The sequence below is a fragment of the Mastomys coucha genome, unplaced genomic scaffold (genome assembly GCF_008632895.1).
Source record: "Mastomys coucha isolate ucsf_1 unplaced genomic scaffold, UCSF_Mcou_1 pScaffold22, whole genome shotgun sequence".
Classification (NCBI taxonomy): Eukaryota; Metazoa; Chordata; class Mammalia; order Rodentia; family Muridae; genus Mastomys; species Mastomys coucha.
In genome coordinates this window covers 110,142,879-110,154,067 of record NW_022196905.1, presented here as the reverse complement: position 1 = coordinate 110,154,067, position 11,189 = coordinate 110,142,879, and the positions used below count along the sequence as shown (strand labels likewise).

The following is an 11,189-nucleotide window of genomic DNA, read 5'->3' as shown; positions in this document are numbered from 1 at the left end:
TTTTTTTTTTTTTTTAATAAGAGCTCACAATTGAGAAAACTTGAATTTTTAAAAGAGATTTTGGATTTTTAAAGGGACTGAATAGTTTAACGATTGAATTTTAAGGTGTTTGAATTTGTAAAGTCTGTGGGGCTTTGAATGTTATCTATGTTTTTAATGTGAGATCTTGACTATAAATGAGAAAGGAAAGGTTGTGGTTTAAAAGTGATATGTTTGTGTGTCAATCTGATAAGGGTTCAGTTGTGCTGGGTGGTTTTATGCCAACTTGATACAAGCTATAGTCATCAGAGAGAAGGGAATCTCATTGTGAAAGACAAGCCTGTAGGGTATTTTCTTAATTAGTTATTGACTGGGAGGGGGAACAACTGCCCAACCCATTGTAGGTAGTTCCATCCATCCTTGGCTGATGGTCCTGGGGTCTATAAGCAGGCTGAGCAAGCCATGGGGAGCAAACAAGGGAGCAGCATCCTTCCATGGCTTCTGCATCAGTTCCTGCCTCCAGGTTCCTGTCCTGACTTCCTTTAGCAATGAATAGTGATGTAGAAGTGTAAGCCAAATAAGCCCCTTCCTCCCTAAGTTGTTTTGATCATGGTGGTTCATCACAGTAGTAGCCTTAACTAGGACATAAGCATTTTGCACAAAGCCCCGTGCTGTGTAAGAAACTTACTGAGGTAACAGCTAGGTCCAGAGATGTGCAGGTGAGATTCGGGGTACACTGGGTAGTGGGAGGTGTAAAACCTGGGGCTACCTCTCTTTTCTCCTGTCCTGCTTGGATGGAGGTTGGAATCCAGAACACTGACACCTGGAGGGAACTCCTTGATCTTAAGTCAGTCTAAATCAGTCATCTCTCATGAACAAGGAAATCAGTCTTCAGAGAGGGTAGGGGAAGGCTATGCTAGATGGTCAGGGCTGCAGCTTAGCATCCTTTGAACTGAGAGGTGGAAGGTCCTTCATCCGAGTTTATAACCCTTGTGTTCCTATGGTAACATGAGACTGTCATACAGGAAATAGTGTCAACAGATTTGGACAACACTCTACACATGCATGGACATATCAGTGAGGCTCTGCTTTCCAAGCTATAGGCTTTAGCATTTTGCTCTTTGGCCCAATGGGAAGGAGATGGGAAGGAGTGTATGAGGTGCCAGCTGATGGCTCTATGCCTAGCTAGATGGCACACCAGGATTCATAGGGTTATTATGAGCCCATCCCTAGTGAGTAAGACTTAGCAAATGCCTGCAAAATAAGATGGGCACCATATTGGTGGGGATGAATTGTAACATGGAGTGAGTGAGGTTCCTACCACCATCCCAAAGCAAATCCTCAGGGTGTGTGTGCTTGTGCATGTGTGCACGCATGTGTATGTGTGTGCATGTGTGCATGCACATGCGGAAGTTTGTGTGCATGTTTGTGTGTTTGTGTGTGTGTCTTTCCCATTTACATCTAAGACGTAGTTGGTGGGGCTCCATTTCCAGGATTACCATTCAGATGCAGGTCTTGAGAAAGGCTGAGCTACTTCATGGTTTGGATAATAATAAGGAAGAGAAACACTGATTTCTGGGGCTTTTCCTATGGGTGGGAAACCATACTGCTGTCCGGGCTTGGGGCACTGGTCTTACTATATGAAATGAGGAAAACGAAATGGAGACAGGAGGCTTCAGGCTGAAGGCAAATGGGAGAAGAGGGAGTGGGACACAAGGAAAAGAACACAGGTGTCATAGTGCAAAGACCTGCGCTCAAGTACTGCTCTGCTAACTCTCAGCTGTATGACCTTGGAAACTCTCTCCATGTCTTGGGTGTCTATACAAATTGTAGAGAGTAAATGAGATGCTATATTCAACAGTCATTTGTATAGTGTATGGCATAAGTTTTCTTACATAGACATTGGGCAGAAGTATTTCATCGGGTGTGTGTGGCGGGGGAGTGAGTCACCCCATCTGTCTCTGCCTCCTCAGAGGTTGGACTTCAGGCTCCTGTGACCACAGCTGGTTTTTTAATGTGGATAAAAACCCCAGGTCCTCGGCCCTGTGAAGGTTCTGTGCCCCAGTGTAGGGGAATGCCAGGGCCAGAAAGTGGGAGAGGGCGGGGTGGCAGGCATGGGGAGGGGGGAGGCAACAGGGGTTTGTTTTTGTTTGTTTTTTTTTTGTTTTTTGGAGGGGAAACTGGGAATGGAGAAATTCGCATATAAATAAAGAAAAAAAATTGAATGAAAGGATTAAAAGATGAAGACAATTCTAAACAGTGAAAAAAAAAAAACCCCAGGTCCTCACTGAGATGTCTCTCCAGCTCACATCTCTCTCTCTCGGTAACCAGCTGTTCACAGGCCCACACTGTTGAGTTGTGAGTGTAAGAACAGAGACCGCAGTTTGCTTTGCTGTCTTCTCCACCTCCACCCCCAGAATGATGCCTGGCTCACAGGAAGCACAACATAAATACTTCAGAAAAAACAGAGGAGAGTATCAGTAAAAATCTAAAAACGTGTTTATGAAGGTAGGCAGAAAGAGGAAGGGAAACTGAGGCAGAAGTCTGATGGCAAGAGACAGCCACCTTTCTCTCCCTTTCTCTCCTTCCTCCCTGCCTCTTCCTCATCTCAAGTTTCCCATCTCTCCCCATGTATAACTCCAGTTCCTGGAGACGTGGTGCTTTCTTTTGGCCCCAGTGGGAACTGCACACACAGCACTCATACACAACTCACACATATACACATTTTTTTTTTTTTAATTAGAGCTGTCTGCTTCATGGGATATGAGGGATTCTGGATCCATGTGGAGTTCCCTACAGGGGGAGCTTCTCCCAGCTGGGAAGTAGCAGAGGCAGGAGGTTAATTTGACCTCATACATAGTTGTCTGGATGAGGATGGACATGATCAGGCTATGTTTGGGAACTGCTAAGTCACTGACACTGTACATCACAGAATCTTAGTTGGCCTCTTTTCAGACTTCTGCCTCAGCTTCCCTTTCTTGTTCTGTCCACCTTTAACAAACACATTTTAGACCATTACTGATTCACTGCTGGTTTTATTAGAAAGTGTTTATGGTGTTCTTCCATAACTCAGGGGCCTGCAGCTTCAGAAGGCCATGAGACAAACTGCTCTCTCTGTGATGTTCCCACACTGGGAGGGAAAGGAGGCCGGCAGGCAGATGGTTTAGCCAGTTCCAGATGACAAGTGCCGCAGAGGAAAGAAACAGGTCAAGATAATGATTATTGGCAGTTTTAAATAGTGAGGAGATGAGTCATGGGAGACCCTGCTGGGAGGACATTGTGGTCTGAGAAACAGCCAGAAAAAAGTAGGAATCTAGAGCATGCTGGGTGGATTCAAGGAGTGTGGCTGGGACATAGAGTAGGAAGAAGATTCTAGGTCAGAGAGGAAAAGGAGACTAAACAGAAAGAACCATTATGGAGACTGTGACTACTTCTTTGAGTGACGTGGTGGTGGTGGGGCTCTGGATGGCTTCCATGAGTGACCTAATTTGGCTGACATATTCATTGGAATACAACACAGTGATATGATATTGCATTGGGCATAGGGTATAGGAAGAAATATTAGGAGCAGGTCAATTTGGGAATGTAGTCCCTACCAATGCAGTGGATAGACATGGGGGCTTGAACCAGAGCTTAGAAGTGATTATGTTCTGGATATAGAGACCATGACTCCCCAGCAGGCCTGAGCTGGCTTACCCACCTTCCATATTTGTCCAGGGTGTGGGTTCCATGGAACTGGAATGCTATGGCACCAAGAGCAGCCTCTGAGACCCTTGCCTCCTCCACAGGGTGGCTCACATCAGACATGTTGGCACCAGGAGTTATTGCTGGCAGCCATAAAGCGGGAGCTTTTATCTTAATTGAGTTACATAGGGCACTGTCATCCATCCATCTTCCCCAATTAACTCAGGGGAGAATCTGAGGGCAATGGTAGGAAAGGAAGGCAGTTCCAAGCTGATAAATATGGATCACAACAGTCTGACTGGAGTCTCTGAGGACTCACCAGACAGAGAGAGGGGAGGAGGAAGGGGAGTCTGTCAAAAATGTTCTGTCAGAGAAGAGTTGAGGAGTCTGTCTTGGGTTCAGGGGCTGGTCGGACCTCCCTATGAGCTGTATTGGACCTCCTGAACTCAAACTAATGAGAGAGCATCAGGCTTCCAGGGTGGCTACTGCAGCGAGGCTCAGTGGAATGAAGAATCTGGGAACGGGCTGGCATCTGCAGTTGTGGTGGCTTGTGTAGTTGGGTGGGACCCAGGGCTGCGTCTAGGCAGCCTATGCCTGAGAGTCTTCTATGGCGATCTAAAAAGAAGGCAGTGGGTGGGGGGTGATAGGAAAGAAAGAGAAAGGACTGGTGGAAAGAGAGGTGAGAAAAAGATAAAGAGGAAAATGGGGATAAAGGGAGATAAAAGAAGGGTGAGAGAACGGAGAGACTGGGAGGAGCTAGGAAGGAGCAAGGAATGGAATTTCTGTTCTTGCTAGAACTTTCCAATTGACATCTGCTGGGCTAGCAGGGAGGAAACGTGCCAACATCTGGACAGCGCACCTATGTCTATGGTTCTGAACCCGCCTCCCTTCTCGTTCAATGGTTCACCTAAGGTCTGGGCGGCATCTCTGACAATGGTTCTGAGCCCTTCACCCTCCCCATTCAATAATTTGGCTGAGGCCCAGCTGTGCATCTTTGTCCATGGTTCTGAGCCCTCCACTCTTCCCCTTCAAAATTTCTCCCCAGGCCTGGGCAGCGCGACTCTGTCCATGGTTCTGACCCATGGTTCCTTCCTAGTCCATGGTTCTTCCCATTTCTCACGCTCAAATTTCACCTAACTCTTGTGGAGCACCCACGTGTCTCACTGCCCTCAGCCATTACTCACCCTAGGGAGCCAACAATGAACAAAACTGTCAACAATCCTTGTTATTCTCCAGTTTATGTCCATAGTGGACAGAGAGATGAAAACAGGGGTTAGTTATCAGAGAAGTTAAAAGAGCCCCAGAGAAATAAGGCAGATCCAGGACCCAAAAAGCAGGTTTCATGGCAGTGGGGTGGTCCACTAAGACCGCACATCTGTGGGCGATGAGGGAGTGAGTTTTCCTGGCTGTTAGGATGCAGAGTAAGTAAGATACGCTTGTTCCTCACCAACTTCCTACACCAGTATTTTTGTTTCCAGGACTTTGGCTTTTTCTGGAAGATTCTGATCCAGAACGAACCCCCATCTCCACTTGGTTCAAACCCTACTTCTTAAAAACAGATCTATAACACATCACCTTCCTTGGGAAGTCTACCATGCCTGCCTTCAGTAGGGCCCTCTCCCCCGCTCATCTTCATTCACATACTGAGTGCTACCCACCAACTCTCTTTTCCCTATTTTCTATTGTGTTTCTGTCATCATGCAACACTACAGCTTGCTTTTCCACTAACCTGTAAATCTGACATGAAACTATGCTTCCACAGTCAAGACTACAGTGGAGTCAAGATGGCTCCTAAGGAGAAAGATGCTTGCTGTCAAGTCTGAAGACCTGAGTTTCATCCTCAGGACCCACTGGGAGAGGGAGGGGACCAGTTCTCACAAGTTGTTCTCTGACCTGCACATGTGTGCTATGGCTCTCATACAGACATATGTAAGTGATGGATGAGTAAAAATTTAAAGACAAGATACCCAACAGAACCAGGCAGACCTGACTTGGAAGTCCCGCTTTTCATCTGTGAGCTGTCAGGCTATAGATGAGGCACTTTACATCTATGGGTTTTCTGTGATGTAGAGATAATGATGCCCCCAATTTATGGGATATTGTGATGATTAAACACCAGCAGGTGTTACTCATCATGCAGGCTTTGGGGGATGTGGGGATGTTCATTCAGCAAACGGCAGCCTGTATTAGAATTCTTCCTCCTCTGCCCTCAAGTGGCACCCCACCCCCATTTAGTCTGGCATATAGTCCTTTGGCCCATAGATTGTAGAAATGAATTAATCTGTTTGTAAATATGGTCTGTTAGTCATCTGTACAAGTCCAGGCAGAAGATGCCTAGGGAATCTAGACTTGAGCCAGTGTCCTGGGTGATTGACTTATATCTATACAGTTTCTGAACCATGGAGAACAAATGGGATGTCCCTGTATGGAACAGGAACCTTGGAACAAGACCTCCTTGATTTGAGTCCTGGCTTCAATCTTGGACAAGCTATGTTGCCTTGGTGAGCAGCTCATTGTGATGTTGCCCTGGTTTCCCTACTGAAGCAGGAGAGGGTGACAACAGGACCTGGGTCATAGAGATTTGAAGGGGAAGATAGATAGAATGGCCAATAACCAACCTAAGCCAAGTATGGAGAGCTTTTGAAAATACACCCCCACCCACGCACACACCCCCACCCACACACCCCCACACATACATACCCTTGCTTCAGAAGGCTCCTTGCCCAACAGTCTTACTTTCCTCTATGTGCACATCCTGTTGTAGAATGCAAACCTCAGACAGAGAATAAACCCCAAAGGAATCTCAAGCACTTGCCCAGTAGTTGCTGGTGCCCAGCAAAAACTCTTCAGAGACCTCCTTTGGTGGATGTGTACACAGTTGTTCTGCTCTCCCTGTGGGCACACACTACCAAGAGTTTAGGGAGCTCTGTTAACACACCACCTCGGGCAGGTAAGATCAAATCCCTCCCATCGCCATTCTCAGGATGCTCTCCTTTATCTCTCTAAGGGATGAGAAGCATCTCTCAGTCATAGCTGTCTTTTGGGTAGAACTGGGGGCAGAAGCCATAAGAGGAATGGAGTCTCCAGGGTTGGGGGTGGAATGGAGGCAGAAGCTGGGGGCTACTAGGAAGAAGCAAAATGTGCTGGTTGGCTGTGTCAGTGACTTATCTTGTTTCTATAATGGGAGCTCTGATAAAAAAAATGTAAAGAGGGATCTATTTTGGCTCTTTGCTTGAGGGGGTACAGTCTATTGTGGCTGGAAAGAACATGAGGCAGCTGTGTGCTACATGCCACTGAGCAGGAAGCTGAAAGTTCCACTTGAAGTGGTGCATGCTGAAACCCTTAAGGCCTACTCACTTGTGACCCATATCCTCCAGCTAGAACCACCATCTGGACACCAAGTAATCAATCAAACACCCAAGCCTGAGGGGTGGGAAGGAGCCACATCTCAGTTTTAAACCATAAAAGTTGAGTTTTGTCACAACACCTTCTTATGTGACATTGGGAGTCTCTTCACTACTGGGATTCTTATTACAAGATAATCACCCCAGTGTAGTGGTGTTAGCACAAACATTTGCACCCAGTTTGTGTTGATGAGAATTCTATCTTTGTCACAGTTGGACAACCTCCTTACTTCTTTTGTGTCCTGGGTTTTCTCCATGGAAAGATGTGAATCCTTGTCCTATGTGCCTAGGAATTTTGCTTCAAAGATGAAGTGCCCACTGGATGTAAAAGCCTAGTATCATGTTGTCATGATAAAAATTACCCAACAAAAAAGCACATTAGGAAGGAAAGGGGTTATTTTAGCTCACAATCTCAGGTCTACAGTCTACTGTGGCAGAGAACTCAAGGTAGCAGGAACTTAAAAGTAGCTAGTCGCATCACAGCCACAGTCAACAACACAGATGAACACATGAATGATACTCAGCTTAGCTCTTAACAGCCCAGGACCCCATGCAAGTAATACTAGTGCCTGTTTTCAGGCTGTGCTTTCCCAGGTCAGTAAAGCAGTCAAGGCTGTCTTCCACAGACATACCCAAAGACCAGACTGATCTAGATAATCTCTCATTGAGACACTCTTCACAGGTCATATCAAGTTGACAATTTAATCCTCCCCAGAGCATGAAGGGATGAAGCTGCTAAGTCACCCTCTTCATCTCTGGAAACTTTACTTCATCATTGTCTCCCCCGAAGTGGATTTGCCTGGTTTCTTTGGAGACTCTGTTGTGCCATGTGATGTTTTTCTGGAAACTGTCTAGGAGAGGATGTTTTTACTGAAGGAGATGAGTAGAAGCTTGTTTTGCTGAGAACAGACATGTGGTATTTTTCTGGAAGTTGCCTGGAAAAAGGGCACGTGATGTTTTGCTAGAGCAGATGTTTGAGAGAACACGTGATGTTTAGAAAGGATATAAATATAGCTAACAGACAGTGGACATTGCTTCGTGGTGTTGGTTCACCTTGCCTCTCTTTGCTGTCCATTGTTTGTTATGACTTCATAGACAGAAATGCACCAAAGAATTTCTGGCCATGTTCCAGGGGCTTCTTGCCACTTGAGGACTTGGGCTGCTTGGCAGAACCTTGTGTTTTTTATGTTGGATTGAACTGGCATTGTTGATTCCTGAATGGTGTTCTTGAGTGGATTGAGCTGCCACTGCTGATTTGTGTGAACTGAACTGCTGTTATCCTGACAATGCAGAATGGATTCGCCCCAAAGAATTATTTCTAAACAGGCCCACATCCTCCTTCGCCCTATTAACCTTTCCTTTCCACAACCTCTGGTGGATGGTGGATTAGAAGTGAAATTAAAGCATTTAAGTACACTTATTAAAATAGGGTGTGAAAAATAAGCCTATACTCCCCAAAAGTGCCTATTCCAGAGAGCATCATGTGGGAGAAGAACATGTAAGGAAAGCCCTAGTGAGAGGGGCCAAATTGCTCTGTGGCTGCCCAACATGCATCAGTCCCAGTTGCAAATGAATCTCTCACCCATCAGGTGTAGGCTCCCTTTGGAAGGTGCTGAAGCAATGTAGTACACAGCTGGGAATGGGGGCCTTGGGATGTGTCTCTTTTTAATCCAGTGCTGTCATTTTTAGCCCTGTGAGGTTGGGTGAATCATTTAAATCTTGAGCCCCGAACAACTTAATATTAATTAAATGAAGACTATCACAACCCTCTCACAGCATCCCTGAGCTTTTAAATAGGCAAGGGTTGTGAAAAATGTTTTGCCTAGTGCCTGGAATATTAAAGCTGTTCCATGGACAAATGAAAGTTCGCATTCAAGCACTTACGTATGCATACGCATGCATGTTCATGTGTGTGTGTGTGCATGCATGAGTATGTTGTGTGTAGTGTGTATGTGTTTGTGTGTGTGTCTGTGCATGCCTGCATGTGTGCCTGGGCCCATGAGGACCTTTATTGCGATGCTTCAGGATTATTGGAAGGCTACGATGTGTGAACTCAGGAGAAAGTGCCCTGTAAATTTAAAGGCATATAGCTGAGAGGAGGGAGCCATTGTGTTGAGAGCTGTCTACCACATTGTGCTTTGACTGTGATGCCCCTCAATATTTGATCCCCAGCTGTGCTGCTGTTTTAGAAAGCTGTAGTTGAACTCTGAGGTGGGGTCTACTTTGAGGTAGTGGATGACTGAGAGAAGGCTTTGAGGGTTCAAGCCCAGCCCTATCTCGGCTGGAGTCCTCCTCTTCCTGATCCTCCAAGATGTCATCTCCAGATTTGCTGAAAACTATGCCCCCAGCCACTTTAGCCATGATGCTCAGTATGATTCTGTCCTCTGATAAAAGACTGGCAAAAAGCAACATGTGTGTGAGGGGTATATTATGATGACCTGGAGGGAAAAGTCGAGGCAGGAACTGAAGCAGCTAGTCACACCACATCCATAGTCAAGAGCAACGGGTAGGGGATGCACCCAAGCTACCTGTCTGCACTTACCTTTCTCTTGTATTGTATTACCCAGAGCTGCTTGTCTAGGGAATGGTGCTGCCCATAGTGGGCTAGGTCTTCCTACATCAATTAATAGTCAAGGTAATCATCCACAGACATGCCCACAGATTAAACTGAACTAGACCCTCCCTCTTTAAGACTCTGCCAAGGTAATTCTAGGCTATGGCAGGTTTACATTTAAAACTGTCACAGCTACCATGCCTTTCCACATGTAATAAAGTAATCCCTTTAAACCATGAGCCAAAAGAAGCCCCCTTTCCCTTAAATTCTGTTAGATGTCTGGTCACAGTGACAATGAAAATGAGGACCTCACCATCTTCCACCACATGCTGTTAGTGACACAGTCCTCAAGCCTACTGTGAGCCAAGAGGAAGTAGCTGGAATCTTGTTTCTTGAAGCCTAATAGTCCTTTATCTAAAAGGAAGTGACGTCACACAGCAGAACCAGCCAGAGGTTCCTTAAAGCTCCCCCAAGGGGCAGTTTCCTCAGTAGCTGATCTGAGACAGCCCATCTCCTTGAGAGTGTATCCCAGAATGCCATTGACCAAAGTGTATCTCAGAATGCTATTGACCCAGCTCCACCTCCTCATGCTCAGGACATCACAAGAGAACAGCTGGGCATCACAATAAACTCTGATGGCAATCTACTGAAGCCTCAGAAGACCTGGCTGAGTTAGGAAGACTGAATCTGGGAGGAGTAGTGAGGCATATAGAGGGTTGAGAGCTGTTCCCATCCCCATGACTAACATGTAGGGAGAATTGTGGACCAAGAGCATGGGAGAGCTAACGCCAGGGGAAGAGCCTGAAGGGCTGAAGCTGTGGAAGGACTTAGCCACTGTAGCACTGTGACGGGGAGCTTGAAGCTTGAACTAACTCATGTCTCTCTCCTATCTCTATGTCTCTATCTCTTTGTCTCTGTCTCTCTGAGATGAGAGTGTTTCCTAGGTGGCCAGGGATGCTCCTGAGCTTGCAGCAATCCTCCTGCCTCAGCCTCCTGAGTGTTGGAATTACTGTAGTTCAAAGACACCTCTTACCTTTTTTTTTTTTTAATTTATTTATATGAGTACATTGTAGCTGTCTTAAGACACACCAGAGGAGGGCATCAGATCTCATTACAGATGGTTGTGGGCCACCATGAAACTGGTTGCTGGGAATTGAACTCAGAACTTTTGGAAGAGCAGTCAGTGCTCTTAACCGTTGAGCCTTCTTTCCAGCCCAGAGACCCCTTCATTACCTTTTAACTTTCTTGTATTGTTTGAATCTCTCTTGGTGACACACTGTTCACACACACTGGGGATTCGTAGACAAAGGCTGCCCTGTCTGACTCTTATCACCCCAGGGCAAGGCAGAGAGTGGTCTGGCTAGGGAGGGACTCATACAGATCCCAGCCTGTTCCTCAAAGCCCCTGTCTCATTTTCTCTGTTGTGTCTTTCCAAAGCTCTCACAGGAAGCCATGTTCACTACTTTTCTGGATTCTTTTTTCCCCAGAGAACTGCTACCTCCCTTGAAATGTCTTTACTGAGAACTGCTACCTCCCTTGAAATGTCTTTATTGAGGACCTGGATTTCC

General features: G+C 46.1%; 1 long non-coding RNA gene across 1 annotated transcript; it reads right to left on the bottom strand.

Moving 5' to 3' along the window:
- Positions 1–7,742: 7,742 nt before the first annotated feature.
- LOC116070848 lies at positions 7,743–10,157 on the bottom strand. Its single transcript, XR_004110587.1, has 2 exons — positions 9,935–10,157; positions 7,743–8,002 (listed from the first exon to the last, which is right to left on the bottom strand). It is a non-coding gene; the product is annotated as an uncharacterized LOC116070848 (long non-coding RNA).
- Positions 10,158–11,189: the final 1,032 nt, after the last annotated feature.